The sequence below is a fragment of the Dasypus novemcinctus genome, chromosome 1, assembly GCF_030445035.2.
Source record: "Dasypus novemcinctus isolate mDasNov1 chromosome 1, mDasNov1.1.hap2, whole genome shotgun sequence".
Taxonomy (NCBI): domain Eukaryota; kingdom Metazoa; phylum Chordata; class Mammalia; order Cingulata; family Dasypodidae; genus Dasypus; species Dasypus novemcinctus.
The window spans coordinates 15,230,850-15,244,594 of NC_080673.1; the positions used below are offsets into that span (position 1 = coordinate 15,230,850).

General features: G+C 39.2%; 2 pseudogenes; one reads left to right on the forward strand and one right to left on the reverse strand.

Annotated features, from left to right (window-relative positions):
• Nucleotides 1–2,195: 2,195 nt before the first annotated feature.
• On the forward strand, nucleotides 2,196–4,472 carry LOC101438837 (cold shock domain-containing protein E1 pseudogene; annotated as a pseudogene).
• Nucleotides 4,473–8,421: 3,949 nt separating this feature from the next.
• On the reverse strand, nucleotides 8,422–10,983 carry LOC101438413 (kinesin-like protein KIF2A; annotated as a pseudogene).
• Between the last annotated feature and the right edge of the window lie 2,762 nt (nucleotides 10,984–13,745).

Sequence of the window (13,745 nt, forward strand, 5' to 3'; positions counted from 1 at the left end):
AGATGTGGTATATACATATGACTGAATACTATGCAGCTGTAAAAAGAAATCAACTGGGGAAGCATATGACAACATGGAGGAAACTTGAGGACTTATGTTGAGTGCAATAAGCCAGACACAAAAGGACAAATATTGTATGATCCCAATAATATCAACTAAATATAATGAGTTCACTAAGGGACTTGGGCTATGGATTATAGGTTGGTGGGAAACAGAATGTAGATTGAGAAGGGGATGCTGATATGGGATATATGTTGAATGCTGAGTAAGGTCAATTGTAAATATGTGGTGATGGACAGGATGATGGTAACACACTATAATGAGTGTAATGAACACTGTTGATTTATGGGTATGATTGTGACTGAAATGAGTAGACTAGGGAGACTAATGTTAGTTGGAAGACAGCTGGAGAATATAGGGAATTTCTAACAGTGATTTTGGCAGAAGATGAGGATTGTGGTTAATAATATAATTACAGGAATGTTCCTCTATTACAAGGTGTTAAGAATGTGGTGGTACACAGGAAAAATATAACTAATGTAATTTATAGACTACTTAATATTGTAATATTTTTGTAGCAAAAGCAAAGAAGGTACTACATTTAATACTAAAGGTCAAAAAAAGAATATGGGGTTTGGTTTTGTTAAGACATGAATATGATTAAGCATTTTTTCTTTCCTTTATTAATAAGGAGATCTTGAATATATTACTAAACTAATCTCCACTCATCTGAATAACTTTCTAAACACTGGAGGAACAATTGAGTTTATTGTTGGGATTAGATGAGATAAAAGTGCTGGACAGAATTTTTTAGTAGTGCTTCCATATCTTGTAGCTACTTTTTGTCTGCTATTTTATATTTTGAATATGAAATAAAGTTTGAATTTTTTAAAAGGAGATTTGGGAGGATGTGGTATTTAAACACTCTTGAACAATGGGTAGAATTTAGATAGTTAAACTGAGAAAAATAAACAAGATGTTTCAAACAAAAGAGAAAGTATATATGGGACACTGCTAATAAATCAGTTTGAAAGGTGTAGATTGTTCATGTTATGGACAAATGGACATAAAGTTTGTTGAGACTAAACAAGCAGACAGAACCAGAATGTGAAGGAGCTCAAATTTTATTTATCCTCTGATAATGGGATATCATTGATGGTTTTTAAAAGGAAAGTGGCATAATTAAAGGCATATTTGGGGAAAATTAGCCCAACACAGGTACAGTAGAGGGGCAAATCTGGAGACAGGAATGCTAATTAAAAGGCTGTTGCAGGAAGCAGATGTGGTTCAAGTGATAGAGCTTCCACCTACCATAATGGGAGGACCTAGGTTCGATCCCTGTGACCTCCTGGTAAAAAAGAAGAAGAGAAAGCATGCCGGTGCAGCAAGCCAGTACCCACGCGAGTGCCCACATAGTGAGCCAGTGCCTTCACTAGCGCCTGCGCAAGTTTCTGCTTGTTGAGGCAGTGCCCTGCACAAGTGAGTCACGCAGCAAGATAATGATGCATCTAAAGAGAGACAAGGGGAGAGTCAAGGTGAAGTGCAGCAGAAACCAGGAACTGAGGTAGTGCAATTGACAGGGAACCTCTCTCCCCATCAAAGGTCTTCAGGATCAAATCCCAGTGAATCCTAGAGAAGAAAAATGAGAAGACAGCAAATAACCACAGGGCAGGAGGAGGGGAAGGGGGAAATTAAATAAATAAACAAACAAATAAATAAATAAATCTTTTTTTTAAAAAAGGCTGTTGCATTCCTATATATCAGGCCACGCTGCTTATGATGGTGCTGGAGTTGACACTGAGCTTTGGGGTATGAAGTAGAACAGAACAGACTTTACCACCTGAAACTGCTGCTTCAAATTCAGATCAGGCCAGGAACAAATGTCAAAGCAACCCACAAGACCAAGAAGAGTACACTTAAGTTGAAGACACGACACTTGATCTGAAACAAGGTTTGTGCCTACTCAGCAGCTTTGAATGAGCACTTCCCAACGTTGCCTGTAGTCTTTGTTTTATTCTGTGTTATACTGAGAGATTGCCGGGTGCTGCAGCAGTTGTATTCTTAATTAGCTTGATAAATCATTTCCTCTCACTTTTTTTTTAATATTAGCAACTTCCATCCTTTGAAATGTGTGCTGAAAAGAAGAATCAGCAAATACTACTGACAGTGCAATTATGTTTGATTGTCACTGAGAGATGAGCTTTGATCCAAACTTTTTCCTCAACAGTAGACAAAATGGTAACCCAGTGGTACTTCAGCAGCACTGTGTGAAACTGGGGTTATTGAAAAACTGCTGACCTTTTACGTATTTATTCAGTGTTCAGAACATCAAGCTAGACCTTTCTTCCACTGTTCACATTGCAATAGCAATCTGCAGGACTTAAAAGTAGGAGATGATGTTGAATGTGAAGTTATCATCTGACTGGCAGACTGGGAAACCTATTGCTATTAAACTGGTAAAGTAAAATCAGAAATCCTCCCTGAAAAGCAAATTAACGGACAAGAAGTGTTTTCTCTGACTTATACCCCCATAGATGTCAAAGGGAACATTAAGCTGGAAACTGGAGATAAAAGAAACTTTGTAATTGATAACAATAAACATACTGGTGCTGTAAGTGCTTGTAACATTATGCTGTTGGAAAAGAAGCAAGCCTTCTGTCAGCCCCATGTCTGTGTCATGAAGGAGGTGTTTGGCTTTATTGAAAGAGGTGATGTTGTAAAAGTGATATTCTTTCACTATAGTGAATTTAAGAATGACCTAGAAACTGTACAGCCTGGAGATGATGTGGAGTTCACAATCAAAGACAGAAATAGTAAAGAAGTTGCAACAGATGATAGACTATTCCCTGAAGGAATAACATTTTTGAAGACATCAGCATTGAATATTTTGAAAGAACTGTAACCAAAGTGATCCCCAACGTACCCAGTAAAAATCAAAATGACCCATTGCCAGGATGCATCAAAGTTGACCTAGTGATTCCTAAAGAACTTCCCTTTGGAGGAAAAGGATACAAAATCCAAGGTGTCCCTGCTAGAAGGTGACCATATCAGGTTTACTATTTCAACAGACAGATGTGACAAACTAGAACAAGCAACCAACATAGAATTTCTATCAAACACATTTCAGTTCACTAATGAAGACAGAGAAATGGGTGTGACTGCTGCCATGAGAGACGATTTTGATTTCATCAGGTGTGTGGATCATGATGCCCACCTCAGTGAAATTCTGGATTGCAACCAGCTCCATATTACAGATGATGTAAAGTTTACCGTGGTTCCTGATATGCTTTCTGCCCAAAGAAATCATGCTATTAGGATTGTAAAAACCTCCCAAGGGCACGATTTCATTCCTTTCTGAATCAGATCATCATTTTCCGGGCACTGTAGAAAAAGAAGTCACTTTTACCAATTCCAAAACTGCTAGACCAAATAAAGGCAAAGAGAAGAAGGCTGAGGATGACATCGTTGCTTATAATGATTGTGGGGTAAAGCTGACTATTGCTTTTCAACCCAAGGATGTGGAAGGACCTACTTCTCAAATAGGAGATAAGGTTGAATTTTGTATCTGTGACAAATTAAGAGACCTGAGCAACAGATTGCAACATGTGTGTGACTTTTAGGTCATCGTTCCAATTCCGAGAGGTTCCTGGGTTATGTGGCAACTCTGAAGGGTAATTTTAGATTCATTGAAATAGCCTGTCATGATAAGGAAATCTTCATCCATTACAGTGAGTTCTCAGGTGATGTCACTAGTCTGGAACTGGGGGCCATGGTGGAGTACAGCTTGTCCAAAGGCAAAAGCAACAAAGTGCCGATAAAGTAAACAAAATACATTCAGTGAATGGCATTACTGAGGAAGCTGATCCCACCATCTACTCTAGTAAAGTCATTCATCCTGTGAGGAGTGTTGATCCAACACAGCCTGAGAACCAAGGAATGACTGAGATCATGGGAGAGTAGGGTATGAAAGGTGAGGTTGATTCATTTTGGCACAGTTGGGATGACCAATAAAGGGGGTTGCCTGCAGAAAGGGGAGGGTGTCAACTTCCAGTTGTGTGTCCAGGACCAAAATGCTCAAACTATGGCCTACCACATCACACCCCTGCGCAGGGCCACAGTGGAGCATGTGAAAGATCAGTTTGGCTTCATTAACTATGAAGTAGGAGAGAGCAAGAAGCTCTTTTTCCACGTGCAAGAAGTTCAGGATGGCACTGAGCCTGGAAATGAGGTGGAGTTCTCAGGGACTCTTAGCGCACTGGCAAGTGCAGTGCCTGTTGTGTTTGGTGAGCCTGCAAAGGCCTGAAGGCTTTTGCAGCTCCAAGACCTGATCGTTGGTCAATCGCTTGAAGAGCATTGCCCTGGATGATGCCAGTGCTCCTTGCCTAATGGTTCTTCATCACCCAAGGGGACCAGATAACTCAATGGGATTTGATTCAGAAAGAAAGACCCATCAAGCTGGTGTCATTGAATAACCACGTTCACAAAGTACATCATTAATCCGCTCTGATCAAGTTGGGGGATTCTGGTGGAGGCTTCTGAATATCTCCCTCTTCATCCCTCCCAAAATCTGGAGAACTTATTCTATTGAGCTATTATACCAGTTTTAACACTTTCCTCATGTCATATTTTAAAAAATAAATATAAGAAAACCATTTTAAAATTATGCACAGTTGCATCCTGGAACACTTAAGGTGGCAACTTTTAGTATCGATTTTAGGAGCTTTATTGGGTGCATTTAACAGAACTGGTAATTGCAAAATCTACTTCACTTCTGTAAGTGAAAAATAGAAACTGTTATCTTGTTGGGCCCTATGAAATTCTGAATTTGGTATTTGATGTGTACTCTACCTTCATTACTTTTGGCAAAATGTCTTGCCTTATCACTTAGTTGCGTTCTTTTCTTTCCTGTTCATTATGCTTTAATACTGAGGACCATATGACAGTAGAATATATTACCTTTTAAGACTACAAAAATTTGAAAATTTGAATAGGCAAACCATTTCCTAAAGTTAGTGGCCAAATGTTAAATATTATTTTTCATATCATTTATAATCCTGTCACAGTCCACTTAATAAAGTTTGGTTAGATTTCAGTGAAAATTATCTTCCAGAGTAGTTGTTTTTTTCCCCTGGGATGGGGGGGTGGGTAGCTTTACCACAATTAGTACATTTGATGCAGAATTTCATGCAGATGAGGTGTGCCAGCTGTGTGATAATTTAAACATATTTAAACAAAAAGGATGAATGCAAAGATCACTGCTCAGATCATTGCAGCTTCTAGGACCCAGTTTCTTTTACTGACTTCAAACCAAAAAACAAACAAAAAAAGTTATGCCTGAAATGAATTTTGTTGTTTTTTTTTTATAAGTAGCTGCCTGGCTCCTACGTCCCATAAAATATAGGCTCTCAAGCCTTGGTGTAGCTTCTTTTGACTTTCTATCACAGAACAGATTGCTCTGACCTCTTGGTCCTCATCTAGAATTGGCCTCATTCAGGGTCCCTGCTGGCTTTGTCTAAGATGAGAAGGGTGAGCTCAGGCAGTGCGGGGAGGGCACTTTATCTTCCGCACAGTCATTTGAGGTTTCGATCTCTGGCTGAAGAGGCCCAATGAAACATTTTTGCTTTCTCCAGTTTTCTGTTAATGGCAAAAGAATTGAAGTGAAAAATTTTTAATGATTTTTGAGACAATTTTTTTTTAAAAAAGGGTATTGCAACAAGTTTTTCATGAAGAGGTTAATGCCTGAACTTCAGCCATGGGAATGGAATTGCAAAGGCACTATTTGCTGTGCCAGGCACTGTCTGGGGCTCCATTTAACCCTTGTAACAACTATGTGAGGTGGGCACCAAAGTAGCTGTCCAGGGTCATACAGTAAGTATTCGGTAAGTTTATTATATTGCATATATTCAAAGCACAGTTACACACCCCACAGGAACTTGGAAGAAAGTTCAAAGAGGAGGAAATAGATTAAACTGCTTTTATTTTGTCTTACCACCAGAATATTTGGCCTGGTCTTTAAGTAAGCACCAGAGGGCGTTCTGACTTCCTGCAGCTCTAGGCTTACCCACTCCTCTTTCTGCTGAGGCTGGTCCCTTTCTGAGTTATTCAAAGAAAAAAAATCTTAGAAATGTACAATTTAAAATAAAACAAAACATAGTGAATGTTTTACTATAAATACATTGGGAGAGGAAATGTAATAGAAATTTTATGTGTTAAGATACAGAGAACAGATGTGGCTCAAGTGATTGAGTACCTGGTTCCCACATGGAAGGCCCCAGGTTTGGTTCCCAGTGCCTCCTAAAGACAGAAACAAACAACAACAAGAAAACCAATGGAAAAACCAACTCAGGGCAGCTGGTGTGGCTCAGTGGTCGAGCACTGGCTTCCCACATACAGGGCCCGGGTGTCAATCCCTGGCCCTAGTACCTCAAAAAAAAAAGTCCTACTCAAAGCCCAGGACCTAAAACACTGGACCGAAAGCGAAATATTAGCATATTCATGAGTAAACACGGATTTTAAGTTTAGAACTATTCAAAGTATCAACCTAAAATGGGGGGCTGGGGAGGTAAGGACGAAAGTAATAATTAGAGGGTGTAAAGAGGAGGAAAGGCTTCTGCTGGCCAGAGAACAGAAAGATCTCCTGGCAAATACTAGAGCAAATGTTAGGTGAAAAACAAAGACTATGTTCCTGTACCTATACTAAAAGAAAAGGAAAGCTTGACTGTAGTAATCTGTTCACATTTATTTATGGTTTGTGAGATGCTTAAATTATGATATAATAAATTTTTTACAATTTTTACTTATGAAATTAAAGTTCTCTGAAAAAATTTTTTTAAGAATTCCTTCAGAGTCAAGGATTTAAAAGTTCAACCATTATGACCCCTCTGAAACAAAGTCTGTTCTATTTAAGAATATCACCTTAGTACCTGATCCTCTGTAGGATGCTAAAATAACATGCTCTTTGTTTGATTGATTACAGCACATTGTGAAGGAACAAACCAATGAGATTAAGGAACTCTAAACTGGATGATTTTTTATATCTTGGGAGTTACATGTACAATCTAAATTGAAGTTATATTTTTAAGCAAAGGAACAAAGAACGAAAGTACTCCAGGTAATACTCTTGTGTCTATTGATTCTTGATTGTGGAATTGATAGTTTATATTAGAATGTGAAAGCAAAGATTCTTTTTTTTTCAGAATTTCGTTACTTTTTATTATACACCAGCTAGTTTATATTTTATTTCTTTACAAAGAAATGTTAAGAAAATTATAATCACATGTCCTATGGTTTGAAAATCATAATTCCAGATTTCTTTACCTGTAAGATGAAATGGTCCAACAGCTATGTCCACTGTCACAGACTTTAGTTCCATTCAATGACATGGCACATTCTGCAAAATTAACTAGTCACACACAAAAATTGTCTCAATACAGTAAAAATGTACAAACAAAAAAGGTAATTTACAATGGCAAATAAGGAATATAAGCTATCTTGGCTGTGCTTCAGAAATTTAGGGTCAGTAGCCTTTACTCAAGGCACAAAGAACACAGCTGTCTCTAGGAGTAGGCAAGGTATGGACAATCACTGATGAGGTATGCATGCACACAAAGAGTTTAAAATTGTTCAGTCTTTACAAAAACTGAACCTAGTTAAAAGGAAATGCTGGGAAGCAGACTTGGCTCAAAGGATAGAGTGTCTGCCTACCACATGGGAGGTCCACGGTTCAAACCCAGGGTCTCCTTGACCCGTGTGGAGCTGGCCCACGTGCAGTGCTGATGCGTGCAAGGAGTGCCCTGCCACACAGGGGTGTCCCTGCGTAGGGGAGCCCCACACTCAAGGAGTGCACCCTGTAAGGAAAGCCACCCAGTGCGAAAGAAAGTGCAGCCTGCCCAGGAGTGGCACCACACACACGGAGAGTTGACGCAGCAAGATGACGCAACAAAAAGAGACACAGATTCCCGGTGCCGCTGACAAGAATAGAAGCAGACAGAGAAGAACACACAATGAATGGACACAGAGAGCAGACAACTGGGATGGGAGGAGGGGAGGGGAGAGAAATCAATCAATCAATCAATCTTAAAAAAAAAAAACGCTGTGGCATCCCCCTATTACATACCTCTGATCAAGTCCAAAATCTTTCTTCATTATAGAAAGTAAAATTGGCAAGGATCTCCAAAAGAAGTTCACCATTTGAGTAAATGAAATAAAATGCTTCATTGATCCCAATTCTTGGTTATGCCTCTGGACTAGAAGCATTTGGAAGACAAAGGAGTGGTTCACAATTGAAATGTCATTCAGGTGAAGGACAAGACATTTTCCACCAACACTTAAAGTTTCAAACTTTCAAATGGCCCCGACAGCCGAACCATTTTATATTACAGTAGTGGGGGTTCCAGGGATCTTTCAGTAGCAAATGCCAATTTAAAGGGCCCAGGGTCTCTTCAGGTTGATTTGCTTGCTGGTCTCTTCTTTTTCTTGTAGCACTGCATGGAAAGATTTCACTTTATCCCGCAGCTCAATTAAAATGTCTATTTTTTTGCTCAAGGATAGCTTCAGGCTGTGTTGTATATGAATCTACACCATAGTCTGCTTCTTTAGTCATCTCTAGGAAAGACTTTGCATCTTCTAACCATCAACTAGATTCCTGGGATGCTGCCCTGTGAGTTTCTAAAACTTGTTCTTCCATTTCTACCATTTGTGAGGCAGCTTCGTGGAAAGTAAACTGTTGTGGAGAAACCTCTTCTTCATTTGATTCACAAAGAAGTTTAAGATCATCTCTCTGAGGGGAACTCCCCACACCCCTCTGTGCCTCTACGTCATCAATCTGATTTGGTGGATGGTGCATTATGGAATGGGCATCACCAGCAGTGGCTGGATCCACAGTCAATTCTGTCACCCTATTTGTGTGTCTTAATGTATTACGAGGATTTTCACAGGATGTCATCCCTGGAAAGATTGTGGCAAGCATGTAGGTCTGGGAATTTTCACCTATGCATGAATCTCTTAACACTTAAGTGAGTCTACTTGCTCAGAAAGGAGGGTGAGTTTATTTCTACCTAAGGCTCTGATGCAGTTCTTGAGTGCTAAAAGGCTTTTATTAATTTCAGCACCGTCAAGCCTGGTTTACCTGTCTGCACTTGAAGTATCAGCTACTCTTTCATTTCCAGCCAAATCAATGAGAGAAAATTTTCCATGCAGTTTTCCTTTCCTTCTAAAAATAATCTGAAATATTGCACGACTACAAGATGAATGTGCATTTACAGATGCTTGACCAGATGTTCTGCAACTGTTGTTTATGTCAGTGAGTTTCAGTACAGCTTCAACACATTTGACCTCCCATTCCTGTAATCCCACCACTTGAACTTGCTGTTTCCCATCTTCTAGCATTCTTAATTTTGTTTTCCTGTTTAGCAAGTCAAACACCTATCCACTATGAATTTCAAAAAAGGTTGCATGTACCTAACTTATAACTTCTTATAGTTTGGCTTTTTTAGCATAAAAAGACATCTTGAGTTGCTAATGCATTGTTGCAATTTGATATGGTTCATGAATTCCAAAAATAGATACTGGATTATGTCTGTAAACTGGTCTGTACCTGGACATAATTAAATTATGATTTGGGCTTTGACTGGGCCACGTCATAGGCCTCTTGGAGGGTGGGGACTCACAGATAAAAGACAGGGCGAAGGACTGAGTTGGAGTTTTGATGCTGGAGTTTTGAGCTGGAGCCCTGGGAAGTAAGCACACAGTGGAGGTTGGTCATGAAGAAAGAGAAGACCCTGGGAAGAGAGATGAGCTGTTCCCTGATGGTTTGCAGCTGCAGAGATCAGAGAATGAGTGGCTGAGCCCAGAGAGAGGCAAGTCCTGGGTATAGAGGGACCCAGGAAGCCTAAACCCATGCAGACATCAGCAGCCATCTTGCCCCAACATTTGGCAATAAACTGGTGAGGGAAGTAACTTATGCTTAATGGCCTGGTAACTGTAAGCTTCTACCCCAAATAAATATCCTTTATAAAAGCCAACAGATTTCTGGCATTTTGCATCAGCACCCTTTTGGCCGACTAACACATGGATAAATTCCTTTATAATTTATGGCTCTTCCCTGAAAAGTCACTACCCATAATATATTTTCCACTTCCTCTTCCAGTCTACCCATAAGCAAAGCATGTAGCCATTGCCCTTTCAAATACAGTTTCTACTAGAGGTCTAGCTGTAAACCTGTAAACCATTTCATTAGGAGCTGAGCCATCACAGGCATAAGAAAACAAAATCTTTGATTTTCTAGTTATCTTATTACATCTACTTGGCTCATTGCACCATCACAACATCTTTCCTAGGGATTGTGATTACATCAAGATCTCTCGTTGTGTTTCCTTTTCACTGAGTGTCCATTTCCTTACACAAACACATATCCTCTGCTCATCAGTAGAATCTGCTGTTGTTAATGGTCTATAATCCAAACTTCCTCTAAAATTTCAGATCATACACATAATCTCATAATTGGATTTTGTAGCATCAACATCCTGGGCTCTTCTTTCTCTAAGTTCTTGCTGTTGCAGTCTGTTCTTCTTGTAATTTTTCTACTTCTTTCACAGTTAGATTTTGGACGTGCATTCTGTTGTGCAGAAGACTGTTCAGGAGATTAGGAGATGCACTTGCAGACTCAAACACTCTATTATCTTTTGGAGGAGGTTCATTCTTAATAGAAGCTACAGTTTTGTTTACTCTGGCTGAGGATGTTGGAAGTGCAGGTGTTTCTGGACTGGGTTCAATTTCTTCATCAGGTACAAGGTCAGGGCAAGTGAAAAGATGCTCTCGAGGTCAATCTCTGCTTTTTGCATTTCCATTTTCTATCTGCTCAACAGTTAGGCTTTCATTATCTTCATTTAAGGATGTTAACATTGCTGGTTGTATTTGGCCACCGCACCACTTGATCTCCACCTAAATCCCCATCTGGATCTTGCTGAAGTTGGCCGATGCCATCACCTCATCTGGAGCAGACGCAGCGGGACGCGGGAGGGGGACAGGAGGGCAGAAAAGGTGGGGAGAGGACGGAATAGGTGTGGGGAGGGGGAGCGGGGTAAGTGGGAGGCACCCCCTGCCTGCCAGGGGCGGACGCTGGCCGGGGGAGCAAAGATTCTTCGTGGACCAGAGCACGAAACCACCGACCATCTCTCTTTTTGTGCACAAAACATCAGTTTCACAGAATGGAAAAACGTAGGCTTTTCCTTCACTCCACATTTGAAACTTTACTGGGCTGAAATAGTTGAAATTAACTATTGAAGTTAACCTGGAGTCTCTGACAGGGTTGGCACTGATTGATGGAAATTGCTTGGATAATTTTTACAAGATCTAAGGATCCACTTTACACCTGTGCTCTTACAGGGTTTAACATTAAAATTAGCTGCTCAGATATTTTTACACCAACTTCTATTTATCCTATAAATGATTCCTACCTGTCCCAACCCCTTCTAATATGGGCACGAATTAGTCATGATATATTGTCCATTTCCTCTAGAGTCCTCTAAGCCCGGAACACTTAGATGACATTGGATGATATTTTATTGACGTCTCACCACATTGCTATCCAGGTAATTATAAGTTGCCTAGTCAGTAAGTCTTGCATTATTGCAAATGAGTTGGTTTGCATTTGCTCTGAACATGAGCTTACTCACATCTCCAAAATTACATTGCAGAGATGATCAGAGAAAGAATTGGGCACCTGGAGCACAATTCAGTTGGGAGGGCTCCAAGGGGAGAGATGATGGCCAAAGTGAAAGATGCGATGTCGCTAGTAGCAGAATTTTTTTTGCCTGAATTAAATAAAAAATATGACATTTCACTTTGTAGTCAATGTTGCAAAGAATAGAACCTTGAATTATAATTTTAAAAATATGTATGTGAGAAGAAAGTTACAAAAATAGTTGATAAGGTGTCTCAATTTAGATCTCCTATAATTTATACTTCTGTTCTGAAGACCAGTTAGGTGGAAGTAATAGATCCAGAGGGAAGTATTTGATTTAGGAAACGTCAAAGATTTGATATGGTTGAACAAAGAAGATGTGGGATAGAATGAGAATTTCATTCAGTATTAAAAATACTTGCCCACTAAGGGAACAGACTTTGAAACAAGGTGAATTCTTTCCTGGTATCTTCACAAATTGGTGTAATCCAGATGCCATGTGGGAATTCATAACTCTTGGTGACCTAGATAAACTTGAATTGAACCCCATATGTCCATTTCCTACAGAAGTCCAACAACATACCAAGATTCAGCTTAAACCTGGACAGCTTACTGTTGGCTGGCCTACTCTGTGCTGGGGCTCCTCTTTCCACACATGCTAACTAGGTGCCGCCTTCTGTTGGCCCCGATGTAAATCAACGCCATTACTGTATTTCAGAAAACTTGACCCAAAGCATTACTGACTGTAATAGACTTTATAGATTTCACTGATTATTGGAGAGATAGAGGGAAGGGTACAATAATATATCATGTATTAGATTGCCCTATTCCCCAAGTCCATTTTTACCACAAACTATCAGAAGTTTTCTCCTGGTTCTTATGAACACCTGGTTTTCTAGTTTGCTTGCTTGTCTCTCCTCTTTTCCCCACACTTCTGAGTTGTCCTCAATAAGAGCAAAACTATACATTCCTCTCCTATCACCTCATGCACTTCAGTTCCCCCTTCCTCTGAAGTCACCAGATGATACATTTACAGAATTTATGAATATGTTTACTGAACTGAAACAGTTTACAGAGAGGAACTCTGGACCAACTGTTAGGATAATCTTCACTACTGGTTATACTCTTTTGTCTGTTTTTGAATAAGACAAACTTGTGGCCATGTTGAAAATCATCGGTTGGAACAAATGACTTGTCAAAGGTTTATCTCATTTAATTCTAGGCAAACACGTGATATATCTTTATCCCCACTTTATAAATAAGGCTCTAAGGCAATAAAATACTAGGAAATTTCCTCAATATGACTCCAGAGGGGAGAAGTGGAGTCTGTAACAAAGCTCAGTTCTTTGGGCTCTGCCTCCATCAATACAAATGTTTCATGAGGCCTTCAACCCACAATCAATAAAATTCTCTAAACATCTAAAATACACACATTTTGACACTTGATTATATTGTTTGTATTAATTGTACTCTTCAAGGGCCGGCACAGATCAACAAACTTCCCTTCTACATCAAGATTAATAAACGGTCACCATATTTAATAAATACTTTGAGTTTTAATTTAATAATAACTTTCTTTATGTTAATTTCATAATTCTGTGAAAAAATAGGATTAAACCACTTTATATATAGCTTAGAATAAAGTCACAATATTGATATTTTTAAATTATTAGGAATCAGGATAATAATCATTTAAACAAAGTACTTGGTAGCATCATCGTATTATTATCATAACCTTTAGCAAAAATACTGTGAGATGTAGATTTACATGTATAAATCCAGACATTTCCATTTACTTCTTCCTGTTGTTTTGGGGCTTCCCAAGTAACATCTTTTCCTAAAACCCTCCTCCTCTCATTTTTCTCTCTAGTTCCAAAGGGTATCCTGCAACTCCTCCCTCCACCTATCCTGAGAGGTTCTGTCAAGACTTTTGCCCATTTATTTTTTTTTTTGACAAATCAATTTTATTGATATATAATAAAACATAGAATTCATCCAAAGTGTACCATGAATAGTATCTGATATAATCACATTGTTGTACATTCATCACTTCAATCGTTAT